Below are 12,326 nucleotides of genomic sequence, written 5' to 3' on the forward strand. Positions count from 1 at the left end.
GTTGCAATCCCTGCTTCCTTTAATATGATGTGAGATTTCTCATTGAAGAGTCTCTTGAAATGCATTTCATTGGTGATTTTTTGAGATTCCCATTTAGTTTCTACTTGAAAATTCAGAGGGCTGAGTGGGGGACACTCAAGTTTTCACAAGAGAACCGCATGGCGCACCTGTGATACACAAACAACATCTGCAGCCCCCGCTATTCCTTTACCTGTAGTGGGACATAGAGTGACCCTCAGGCTGCTTCGACCACGATTCCACTTGTCTAGTAGCTGAATGACTGAGTGTAACGAAAGTCCTGGAGATGTCGTAGCCTTTACCAGCACGTATCTTGCTTATCTACTGATTTTATTACCAGTGCTTGGGTATGTAGCCCAGCGCATCACAAGCTTCTTTCTTTCACTTGATTTTGGGTCTGCTTCTTAGTACACCTGTACTCTGCCCCCACATAATGTGAATTCTTCCTTGAAAATCACAGGGCTAGAACGTCTGAGTGCTTACTCTGACCCGGGGGTATGGGTGTATAACTGACCCGGACCTCCTCTCATTCAGTCAGTCAGGTCCTACTGTATAGGCAGTAGTTGTGGACTGGAGCCCCCTTTCCTTTAATTTGACCTCTTTAACCCCTTCGATGCTGGTGACGGAACCGTTCCGTCATCAGTTACGGCTGAGCTGTGCTGATGACGGAACGGTTCCGTCACGACCCCGCCCTGTTCTGGAATGTCCAGCACAGGGCGCGGCTAACGCGCCGCACGGAAGCGGTTAAATGAAACCTGTATTGGGGACGCAGGCTAGTAGCAGATGGGGCATGATGCGTTGTAGTTGCTGACCCAATCTGAGCCAGGTGAAAGCAATGCGTTGTTTCCACTGTGCGTTGTGGGTGTGCTGAGATGCGGGCAGAGCAGAGACGGCTGCAGGGAGGCAAATGCAATGTACAGCTGACTTGCGTTTCTTTGCGGCTACCTGCAGCTGTGACTTCAGGGAGCATGCAGCAGGCTATAGTCGTGAGGCACAGCAAATACGGACATTTTGATGCAATTTGAATCAGGAACTGAAGAGGTAGCAGAGAGTTTTACAAACAATCTCTAGCCACCTCACAAGTCCATCTGGGCAAATGTTTTAGTGATGTGTCTACATTACTTTTCTCTGCTAACCCCGTTCAGTCACCACCCGTTCCTGTTTCAGGTCCAGATGCTCGGATACGCGTTTCACTGAATGTGTGTCTTGCTACCTTCCCCGGGATTATGTTCAACCACAGAGCTCAGTGGTTGACACACAGATCAATATAAAATTGGAAACGCCTTCAGAAATGGACAGTATTCCTAAAAGCTATAGAGGCCTTGATGCTACAGAACCATTAAATGCTTTAATGCTCATCTTCTCAAAAACGAGATGCTCCCTTCTGAAGCATGGCAAAGAAATGACATCATTATTTCATCTAAGAAAATTCAATGTCCAATAGCTACTTCTTCAGAAGTAAACAACCTGGGAGTGAACATGGATTCCAACATCACACTTGTACCTCATATTAACAATGTGACCATAAGCACCTTCACCATGAAAAACCATGTAAGATCTTTTTAGGTCGCGCATCAGTGTGCATGCACTGTCTGCAAGACCTGCTGTATTCATTGAAACCAAATTATTTCTGCCTGCTTATCACCATTTATTGACCCTTGTGTCACTCTTCTTTGCTGGGTGCTAACTGGTTCTAAGCGTCAACACGTCACTTCTGGTGAAGGCTAAGAGCACCGGTAAAGTACAGGTTCCTTACGCTGTGATTCTTCATGTATTGTGAAGGAGAATTCCTTTTTTTATTTTTAATTAGCGACTGTCACTTTTTGCCAAAGCATGGTTTTTACCTCAGAGAGTTTGCCTTTGCTGCAGGTCACTGTTTGTTCTTCACATGCATGAGCTTCCCTCTCATCATGTCTTCCTCTGCGAGTGCGCGGTTGTTTCCTCGTAGAGTTTTCTTTTGTTTCTCCCGTACAAGTGCCTTCTAATTTAATAACGAAATGTAAACTAAATAGTTTTTTTTTAAAACATTCCCAGTGGTAATATGATTTGCCACAGTGCTGGGGGGGCGTGGCTAGCAGCCAACGGAGATGGTCGCTGCCTAAAGTGGCTCCCGACCTCTGCCCGCTAATCCTGCCATTAATCCACTGTAAACGTGGGCTTTCCCCCGAAAACCTGGGGGGGAACCCGGACTACGGACCCCAGTGCCTGCTTTTGGGCTAACAGCGCCCGTTTGGCCGCTGCGAGTCGGCTCAAGGCCGGCGGGGAGCAGAGCGTCCGGCGCCGCTCAAAATGGCGACCGCACGGAGACCTTAGCCGCACGTCCGGAGCTGTCGGCGAACTGAGGACTGAGGGGCATATTCCGGAGGAGCCTACCCCTGCCCGGTGCGGCTCGACCCAGCGGAGGCGCATCCGGGCTCAAGACGCACAAACCCGGCTCTCTGCCCCGGGCGAGTCCCGCTGCACCACACATCTGGCCGGCGGGCCTACGGGACTCCCCGGCTTCTGGGCCCTGGCGGAACCTGGCCCTGTGAGTCGGCCGCTGCCCCGATTCTCCGTCGGGACCTCAGCGGGCAGTGCCCTGCAGCGTCGGTCGCTCCACCTGCGGGCGACATGGGAGCGTGAGCTGAGCGGAGGCCCGTCTGCCGGGTGAGGCCCTGACCCACCTGGATATCCCTCCACCGGGGCGCCCAACTACGCGACCCCCCGGCTTGGGGCCTACAGCGGACCCGGGCCCTTCCGGCCGCCGGAAATCTATGGAACCCCGACGCCGCCTCCTGCTGTAGTTACGGAGCCGACTTTGAAGCCCTGGGCCTGATCTGGGACCTCGCATTGGGGCCCGACCCATCGCCCCGTTAACCCTGTTCGCTGCCGGCTGTTGCGGACCCGGGGGGCGCTCCGTGGTGGCGGCGGACCACCCTCCCCTCCGGGTGCTGCGGTGAGGCGGAACCTTGGGGCAGGCTTGGCGCTTGGAGCCGCGGTGCGCGGCGGAGCTCACTCACCACCTGGGTGTCCCCACTGCTCGAGCTCTGCGGGCCGTGACTGCAACGTGGGCCCCCCCTGACGCGGGCGCTAGCTGTATCCTTGCCGGCCCAGGGGCGCCTATTGGAAGTGGTGGACCCTAAAGGACAGTGGACTCGCAACTCACCCGGCGCGTTCTCGCCCCCACCACCCCGTCGCTGACCCTGGACACCGGATGCCTGCCTAGCCTGCGCTGGCGGGAAAAACCGAGCCAGGCCAAGAGCGAGTGAACGGAGATCGCCCGCTCCGGCGTGAGAGGCCTGCGCTGGGGGCCGGCACCACGCCGACCTGGCCGCCCCCTGAGGGGCACAGACATGTGAGGGGACTGTGAGACCCGAGGTGACCCACGATCGGGCTCGGACTGGGGCCTGCTTGGCCGTCGCCCTCCTTATTACCCATGTCGCGGGCAGCCTCAGCGCCGGTGGGCTTGGCTGAAGCTCTGGTACAACCAACTGCCCCACCACAAGATGGGGAAACCAAGGGGAGCAAAGGGAGACGGTCACCCACCCATGGAAACGCCTGAGGATGTTCCGCCAACCTCCACTGAACTGCAACAGATGCAGAACCGTATTCTGGAGGCTATTGCGGCCCGAAAGACGCTCTACATCAAGACATTGCGCAGGTGTCGGCGGGACTGGGACTCCTCCGAGCAGACCACGGAAAGCTTGCGGACAGGGTCAAATCGGTGGAGGATACACTGAAGGACATAGTGCCGGCACACAAGTCTACGGAGGGGCGACTCAAGGAGGCTCTGGAACGCATACAAACCCTGGAGAGGCGGGCGGAGGATGCCGAAAACCGCAGTCGGAGGAACAATGTACGCCTAGTGGGCCTTCCGGAGAAAAAAGAGGGTTCAGACATGGTGGGTTACCTGACCGATTGGCTGAAGACGGCTGTCGCCCCGGAGGGCCTCTCGCCCTTTTTCACGCAAGAGAGGGCACACCGAGTACCGGCCAGACCCCCGAAACCGGGCCTACCGCCTCGCCCAGTGGTCATCAAGTTGCTACACTATAAAGACAGGGACTGGCTCCTACAAAGAGCCCGAGAAGTGGGCCCCTTCCAAGTGGACAATAGTCGAGTCACGCTATTCCCAGACTACACATTCGAGACTCAAAAGCTAAGGGCCTCCTTCCTCTCCATCAAGAAGGAACTGGGAACTGAAGGCATACAGTATTCGCTCCTTTTCCCGGCTAGACTTCGAGTGGTTGTGGACGAGAAATCGCTGTTCTTCCCCACGGCGGCGTAGGCATGGGCCTGGTGGGACACCTACAAGGCGGGCACTGACGGGGCCCGGTTTAGAGCGGAGGAGGAACGGCAGAAGCAACTAATGGAGAAGTCGCGGAGACACCGTGGGCGCAGCTGGAGATCCAGAAGACCTACGGAATCTCAAACAGAGGACGAGAGAAGGGCGGCGTTGCAGGCGGTAATGGACGTCTCGGGCTCGGCGCTCGCCCAATCGGGGAGAGCTTCGGGCTCGGAAGAACAGGGAACGGGCTCAGAGACTGAACAATCGGAGTTTGGCGACATGAAGGGCCCGACAATCACGCCACAGACTTCGGAGAACATAATTGAGGGCTGAGAGACAGCAGTGGCGCTCCTACTAGTATAGAAGTTGCTGGGGCTACCGCCTTGAACACCTGAGCAGGCAATTGTAAGACTGGATCACTGTGAGTTCTGCTGCGTATTGTGGGGCGGGGGGGAATGGGAACTGAGGCTACAGTGCTTGAGACTAGTACACGCTCCTTAGGGCCCTTAAGGCCTCCGTAGCGCAGACTGCGGAATAGAAGAACTTGCGAGCACGTTTGCTCGTACACAGTTTGGATGGGAGCTGCTCTCTCGGGGTTAGGTCCTATTCTGGGTGGGGGGGCCTGGAGAAGCTGGGGGGACTCAAGGCATGGGGTTGGGGAGGGGGGTAGGGGATGTTCAGTGGGGGGGCGGGAACAGTGTCACGCCTGTTGCCAGAGGGCGAAATGCGCTTGATTTGAACCGAACACTGTGGGACAATGGCTAATGCGGGATCGTTAAAATGTGTGTCTTGGAATGTGAGGGGGCTGCATACTATGGCAAGGAGGCACAAGATTCATGCCTATCTGGTTCGGAGAGGGGTACACTTAGCTTTTTTGCAAGAAACCCACCTGACGAAGAAAGAAGGGATCGCGCTGCAGCATAGGTGGAGAGGGCAATTGTTCAACACCACGTATTCTGCCTTTGCTAGGGGGGTATTAATATGGATACGGGCGGGTACTCCTTTTCAAGTAACCAGACATATAGTTGACCCTGAAGGGAGGTTTGTAGTAGTCGAGGGCAAGCTTAGAGGCCGACACATTGTGCTCAGTAGTGTCTATACACCCAATGTCGACCAGGCTAACTACTTTACAAAGTTATCCGGAGAACTGGCCAGCTATCTCACAGGTCCTGTTTTGATGGGAGGAGACTTTAATTCCGTAGCGGACACGGTACTGGATAGATCACATCCACCACTGCATTCATCCCCAGTACATAGGCTAGCGAGATGCAGATCAGACTGGCAGGGACAATGAGGACTCACAGACGCTTGGCGCACACAACACCTGGCAGAACGGGATTATTCATTTTACTCCTGTCCACATGACCTTCATGTTCGCATTGATGCCTTTCTATGCTCCCAGCCGGTGCTTCCTGCAGTAGCTATGACTGAATATCTGGCGCGTACCCTGTCCGACCATAACCCACTACTCCTAACACTGGACTGGATGACTGAGATACCGCGGATCCCGACGTGGCGGCTGCAGCCGGACACACTGGATGACCCACCATTCCGAGGTGAGCTGGGAGAGAGGATTTCCCAATACTTCATAGAGAATGAGGGCTCAGCTTCCGCCAGGGCAGTGGAGTGGGACGCCTTCAAAACTGTAGTGAGAGGACACTGCATAGGGAAGTATGCGGGGGTGCGCAGGACCCTGCTGGACGACCTAGAGAAAGCTGAGCATACACTGAGGGAGGCTGAGCGCCGGCGCCCCAACCGGCCCGAGCTTCAGAGGAAGGTTAGCGAAGCGAGGGAAGCGGTGGCGGTGGAGGTAGAGCGCCTTCGCAGTTTTGATTATAAAACATATTTGACAAAATCACACGCAGAGTGAGATAAAACTGGCACACTCCTAGCCTGGCTGGCGAGCCCCACCAGGAGCAGTCACCCGATCCTGGCTTTGAAGGGAGGAGGCGGCTGCGTCGGTAACACCCCATCTGAAATATTGGATGGCTTCGGGCGTATTACGGGGACTTATATAAGAGCGCACTAGGAGACCAGGGAGAGGCGATAGACGCTTTTCTAAGTGAGCTACAGCTGCTGCAGCTTGAACGGTACCAAGCAGACGCCCTAGGGGGCCAAATAGAGCTGACAGAAATAAAGTGAGCAGTAAAGCGGATGGCACGTAACAAAACTCCGGGTATGGACGATTGCCTGTGGAATTCTACGGACGATATCTAGACCTATTGGCCCCCAAGCTCCAAATAATATATTACAAGGCCAAAGATAAAGGCCGACTCCCCCAATCAATGCGTGAAGCCATAATGATTCCTCTGCTGAAGCCGCGAAGGGAGAGCACGGACCCCGCCTCCTACAGACCACTGTCCATGTTAACGACAGACTATAAGATCCTGAGTACTGTGCTGGACTCCAGATTGCTAACCCACATGCAAGACCTAGTCCATAAAGACCAGTCCGGATTTATACCCACCCGTAACACAACACATAACATCCGGAGGCTGCTCCGATTGATGGACGACCCGCCCCCAGGTGCAGAGACTCCCCTCGTATTAGCTGTTGACATAGAGAAAGCCTTTGAGAGCCTAGAATGGGAGTATCTGTATAGAGTGATGCGGAGATTCGGCCTGGGGGAGGGATACATCACTTGGACAAAAGTACTATATGCGGCGGCGAGGGCGAGAGTAAGGGTTGGCACCCTGGTCTCCCACCAGTTCAAGGTGCTTCGTGGTACTAGACAGGGATGCGCAATTTCTCCCCTACTGTTTGCACTAGCGGTGGAACCTCTAGCAGCGTTGGCCAGGCAGGGTAGTTATTATAAAGGGTTGGAGTTCAGAGGAGCACAACACTTCATCTCATTGTATGCAGATGACATTCTCCTTTATTTGGAGGATGCCGAGGGGGCTGTGGAGGGCGCAGAGAGACTGCTGGCGCACTTCGGCGCCTTCTCAGGCCTGAAAGTGAACTGGGCTAAAACCTGTCTCTTCCCCCTGCGGAAGGAGAGGGACCAACCCCCAGCCCGCCCACTACTTCGATGGGAACCTGACTGCCTGACCTACCTGGGTGTACACATATACCACGACCCGGCGGCCATGCTGGACGGCAATGTGGGCCGCTGTGTCCGTGCTCTGCGGAACAGCATGTCCTTTTGGGCCACCCTGCCTCTGTCGGTAGCCGGACGGGGTGTCTCTTTTAAAAATGGTCGCCTTGCCGCGCTTGCTGTACTACTTCAGGACTCTCCCCATTTGGGTGCCTGGGGCGATTTTTCAACAGTTAAGATCGGCGATCATATCATTCTTATGGGGTAAGGGCAGATGCAGGATTGCGTTAACAACACTGACCCGCCCCAAAGACGAAGGAGGCCTAGCGGTCCCGGACTTCGAACTCTACTACCTGGCCGCCCAACTGCAGACACTCACGCAAGAAATTGCGAGAGACTACCGCGGGCCGGACGGGGAGAGGGACGACGGCACCCCCCGTCACGTGTTGGCTTATATTGCCCTGCAGCAAAAAACTAGTGCTCAGTGACCTCTTCCAAGAGGAACGGACGCCCCGTTTATGCTGGAACCGCTCGCAGAAACGAGCGGGAATCAAACACCCATATGCGCTCGAAATTCCACTGGGCATGGTGACAGCACTCCCACACGGTGGAGACTGGTCGAGGCTCCAGCTATGGGAGGAAGCGGGGTTGCAGGTGGTATGGGATCTATACGACGATGGCGCGCTAACCCCATACCAGACGTTGTAGGAGCGCTACGATCTTCCGAGGGGGGACTATCTACTACACGCGGCTGTGGTGAGGGCTATTCAGGCACACTGGGGGGAAGGGCTGATCGAACCGCAGACGACATTGGCTTACCAGTACACGATGATGGCGGCGGGCACCTTCAAGGCGGTGACATGCCTCTACTCGAGGATGCTGGGCGAATCCTTGCAGCCGCTAGCGGTGTTGAAGGCCAAATGGGAGGCGGACCTGCAGAGGGAAATTCCGGACACAACATGGTCCCAGCTAGTACGGAGGTCTAGAAAGAGCACTAGGAATGCGCGCGTCCAGCTAATACACCTTTATATTATTCATAGGGCCTACCTCACCCCGGGTAAAATTGCACAGTACTTCGGAGCAGTAGACACGGCGTGCCCCAGATGCAATAAGATAGGAGCGGACTTAGTACATATGCTGAGGGACTGCCCTCACCTGCAGGAATATTGGAAGGACATTGGCACCACGTTGAATGAGGTGACGGACAGGGACCTGCAGTTCGACGGAGCGGTCAGCATACTACACTGGTTTCCACACACGCCCAAAAACAAAATGTCGAGTAAATTCATTGACATGGGCCTAATCTTAGCGAAGAGGGAGCTGACCAAGGGGTGGAAATCGAGAACGGGGCTGGCGCACCGGAGATGGTTGAACAAATTTCTAAAGTGGGCGGCAGCCGAGAGCACGATCAGGTACCAACTGGCCCGCCGTGGCTCAGACGAGCGTGCCCAGGAGGCAGCATTGGCATGGGAAATGTTGGTGCAGTCACTACGAGATAGTTCAGTGGAGGAGGAGAGGGGGTTGGACCCTGATGACCCTGTAGACCCAACTGAGGGTGCCGGCCCCCCCGCCAGACACACACACGCAGTAATCACCACAATGCTTCTGCCCATCACCACAGGTTCGTGCTACTCAGAGCTAGGCGAAGGCGGGGACACTGAGGGGGGGAGGGGGGAGGGTGAGTTCAGAGTTCAGGGATACAAAATTTAAGAAACAGGAGAACTATTGCCTGACGATACTGGGGGGATGGGGAGAACTGGCTGAAAAGCAGACGGCAGATTACCTCATACTAAGACTCTGTGTAGTAGAAATTGTAACATGCACCGAGGATGCGGAAGACGCCGCCCGGCCTTCGGGATGTGGGCTGAATGGCTGTGTGCACTAATCAGATGCGGGGATGAGTGGAGGAAGATCTGTATTGATAAGATCCCGTAATGATATGTATACTGTGCATTTTGTTCTGCAATAAAAAACGTTTACACAAAAAAAATGATTTGCCACAGTGCTCACACAGAGCGATTTATGGAGTCTCTCTTCCATTGTAAAATAACAATTCAACAAAGATTGTATGGCACTCTGATTACAGCAAGGTAGCACTCAAAACGAGATTTTCCAGTTTCCAACTGTTGTAAATAACAGCAATCACGATAAAATTGGTGAGCTTGGTAGGATTAAAAACTAGTTGGCATTCCGGGGAGCGATAACATTTTTTTAAAAGAGCCCTGAACTAATGCATCTGTTTCTTTTGGGGCCCATCGGGAGGGGGGGGGAAACAGACTAACCGGAGACACAATATAAGGTGTGACAAAGGCCGCTTTATTGGAAGCAGGTGCATCCTATAAGTAACAAAACCCTTGGCCTGTGCCGTACAAAACTAGGCCTAACTAAATATGCACTACCTAACAGAACCCCCACCCCTACCCCTAAATGGTTCCCCCCGAAGAACAACATACACATCAATGCAAACTGCACAATGCCTGACCAACTGGTTAAATCCTTGTCATATGTACACCCCCCCCCCTCTGTCCAGAAAACCTCAGTCCTCCTATCCTGACCCCCCCCTAGACTAGGAAAAAGTGCCCCTACCAGAAACATCACACCAGCACCTGTTCCAGCGACACGAAATAACCCTACCACCTGCCCTATGGAAACACCTGCTCCCAAGAAAATCACCCCACAACACCCTCCCCAGACACTCGCCCCCCCACTAACCTCCAGCCAAACCCAGATAGGCCTGGGAAGCCCCCCCCCCGAACAGTTTTTTAGGGTGGGAGGGCGGGGACAAAAACAATCCTGCCTACACCCCGGCTGCCGTGTCACTGTCCCTAAAATGGTGGACAGTGACATGACATGGCCGGTTATAAAGCCTGCCAGCCCAACAAGCCCAAAACTAGCCCACGGGGAGCCCAAATCCAGCCCACCAGCCCAACCATCCCAAAACAGCCTGCCTCCCGGTCCCTGTCTGTCAAAACCCCCTCCCATCCCGGGGCCCCAAAATACCCGGGGGGCCGAGCCTCCCTCTGGTCAGCCGCCCCCCACAAAGCCCCATTGGGGCCCATCGGGAGAGGGAGGGGGGGGGAAACAGACCAACCGGAGACACAATATAAGGTGTGACAAAGGCCGCTTTATTAGAAGCAGGTGCATCCTATAAGTAACAAAACCCTTGGCCTGTGCCATACAAAACTAGGCCTAACTAAATATGCACTACCTAACAGAACCCCCAACCCAACCCCTAAAATGGTTCCCCCCGAAAAACAAAATACACATCAATGCAAACTGCACAATGCCTGACCAACTGGTTAAATTCTTGTCATATGTACACTCCCCCCCCCCCTCTGTCCAGGAAACCTCAGTCCTCCTATTTTGACCCCCCCCTAGACTAGGAAAAAGCGCCACTAGGAAGCCCCACTACGGCTTCCGACCCCCCCCAGGACACCTGCACCCTCGGATACCTACCCACCCCAATAGCCCTATCCACTGCCTCCTTCAGCTGCACCATATATAACTCCATCCCATACCGTGACAAATGTACCCCATCCTCCCTAAAGAAATACACTGCGCTATACCTCAACTCCGGGTGCTCCATCCTACCCAAACCCTCCTTGTCACAAAACCCCGCATCTCCTGGTTAATCTTCCTCCTTGTCCTGTCAATGGCCGCCGGCCTCTCCTCACCCCCTCCAGCAACGCCTAGGGACAAACTCTGACCAAATGACATAACACCCCGCCCACTGCTTCCGGATCTCTAACAAGTCCCGCTTCATTTGTTTCACCAGCGCTAACCCCTTACACTGCATCAAATCATTTTCCCCTAAATGAATGACCACCACATCTGGGCAAACTCCCCCCCGCACCACATTGTTCAATGCCGGTACCAACTCGTGCCAGCGCATGCCCCCTTTACCCCGCCAATGACAACAAAACAATTGGTCATCTAGCTCCAAATTGAGGTTCCTGTGCTTGTCCCATTCGGCCCTCTCCGCTCTTTTTACAAAGGAATGGCCCACAATGTAAATGCTCATCGCCGCAGCAGTTGGCCCCGCCACCACCCCTGCAAAGACACACATGTAAGCCCCGGCAAAACGAGCCATCCTCATTCAATGTCCACCCCCGCATCCTGACATGAATCCTATAGCAGTCTGACTTCAAACGCCCCAACCTTTTTATCTCCTCTGTCCCCCAACCCCGCTGTGCCGCCTCCGTCGCTGCCCCGATGCGAAACGAATGCATGCCAAACTCTTTTGGGTCCTCACCCATAGACCGTAGGGCGTGCCGCATGACCCACAACACCTGAGCCGCCGTCACCCTACCTGCCCCTCTTCAGCCAAAGACTTCCCCCTCACTCCAGGTCCACCCCCCCGCCAGTGGCCGCCCCCAGTCTGCCGTGCACACCGCCACCGACCCCCCTGGCCCCAGCACTACCCAAGTACCCTGTCCACGCTGATCAGTCTTCGAACGCCGCAAGCGAACCTCCACTTCCCGGCCCCGCACGTCCACTTCCTCCCACAGCACCCCCGGACCCCCTTTCAATCTCAACAGCTCAGACACCCGGAACACTCCAAAAAACAGCCATGACATCAATGTGGAGAACAGCACCGTTTCCATCTGATCCCTGCAAACCGACTGTAAGCGCCACAAAAACTCTCCCAGCATCCCTTCCGTAATCGGCTGCCGTTGGCGCACCCACGCCCCCTTCTCCCTCTCCCAACCTTCTAAGAGCCGCCCCCCCAACTCTCCTGCCGACGGCGCATAGCCCCACCACAGCTTCCCCATGAACGCCACCGCCGACAGCTTCCCCGCGATCGTCACCCTCGACAGCCCCTTGTCCATCAAACCGAGCATGAACTGCACCACTTGTTCCTCCCACCGCCACCTGTCCCCTTGCCTTACCGTTCCGAAGCAAAGAAACTCCTGCCATGCCTGGTCGTACGCCTTCTACGTGGACGCTGCCACCGACGCCTTCACCAATTGAATGACCCGCGTTCTCCTACCGACCAAAGTTCCGCTGGCA

Source organism: Lissotriton helveticus, chromosome 4_1 (assembly GCF_964261635.1).
Source record: "Lissotriton helveticus chromosome 4_1, aLisHel1.1, whole genome shotgun sequence".
NCBI classification, from domain to species: Eukaryota; Metazoa; Chordata; class Amphibia; order Caudata; family Salamandridae; genus Lissotriton; species Lissotriton helveticus.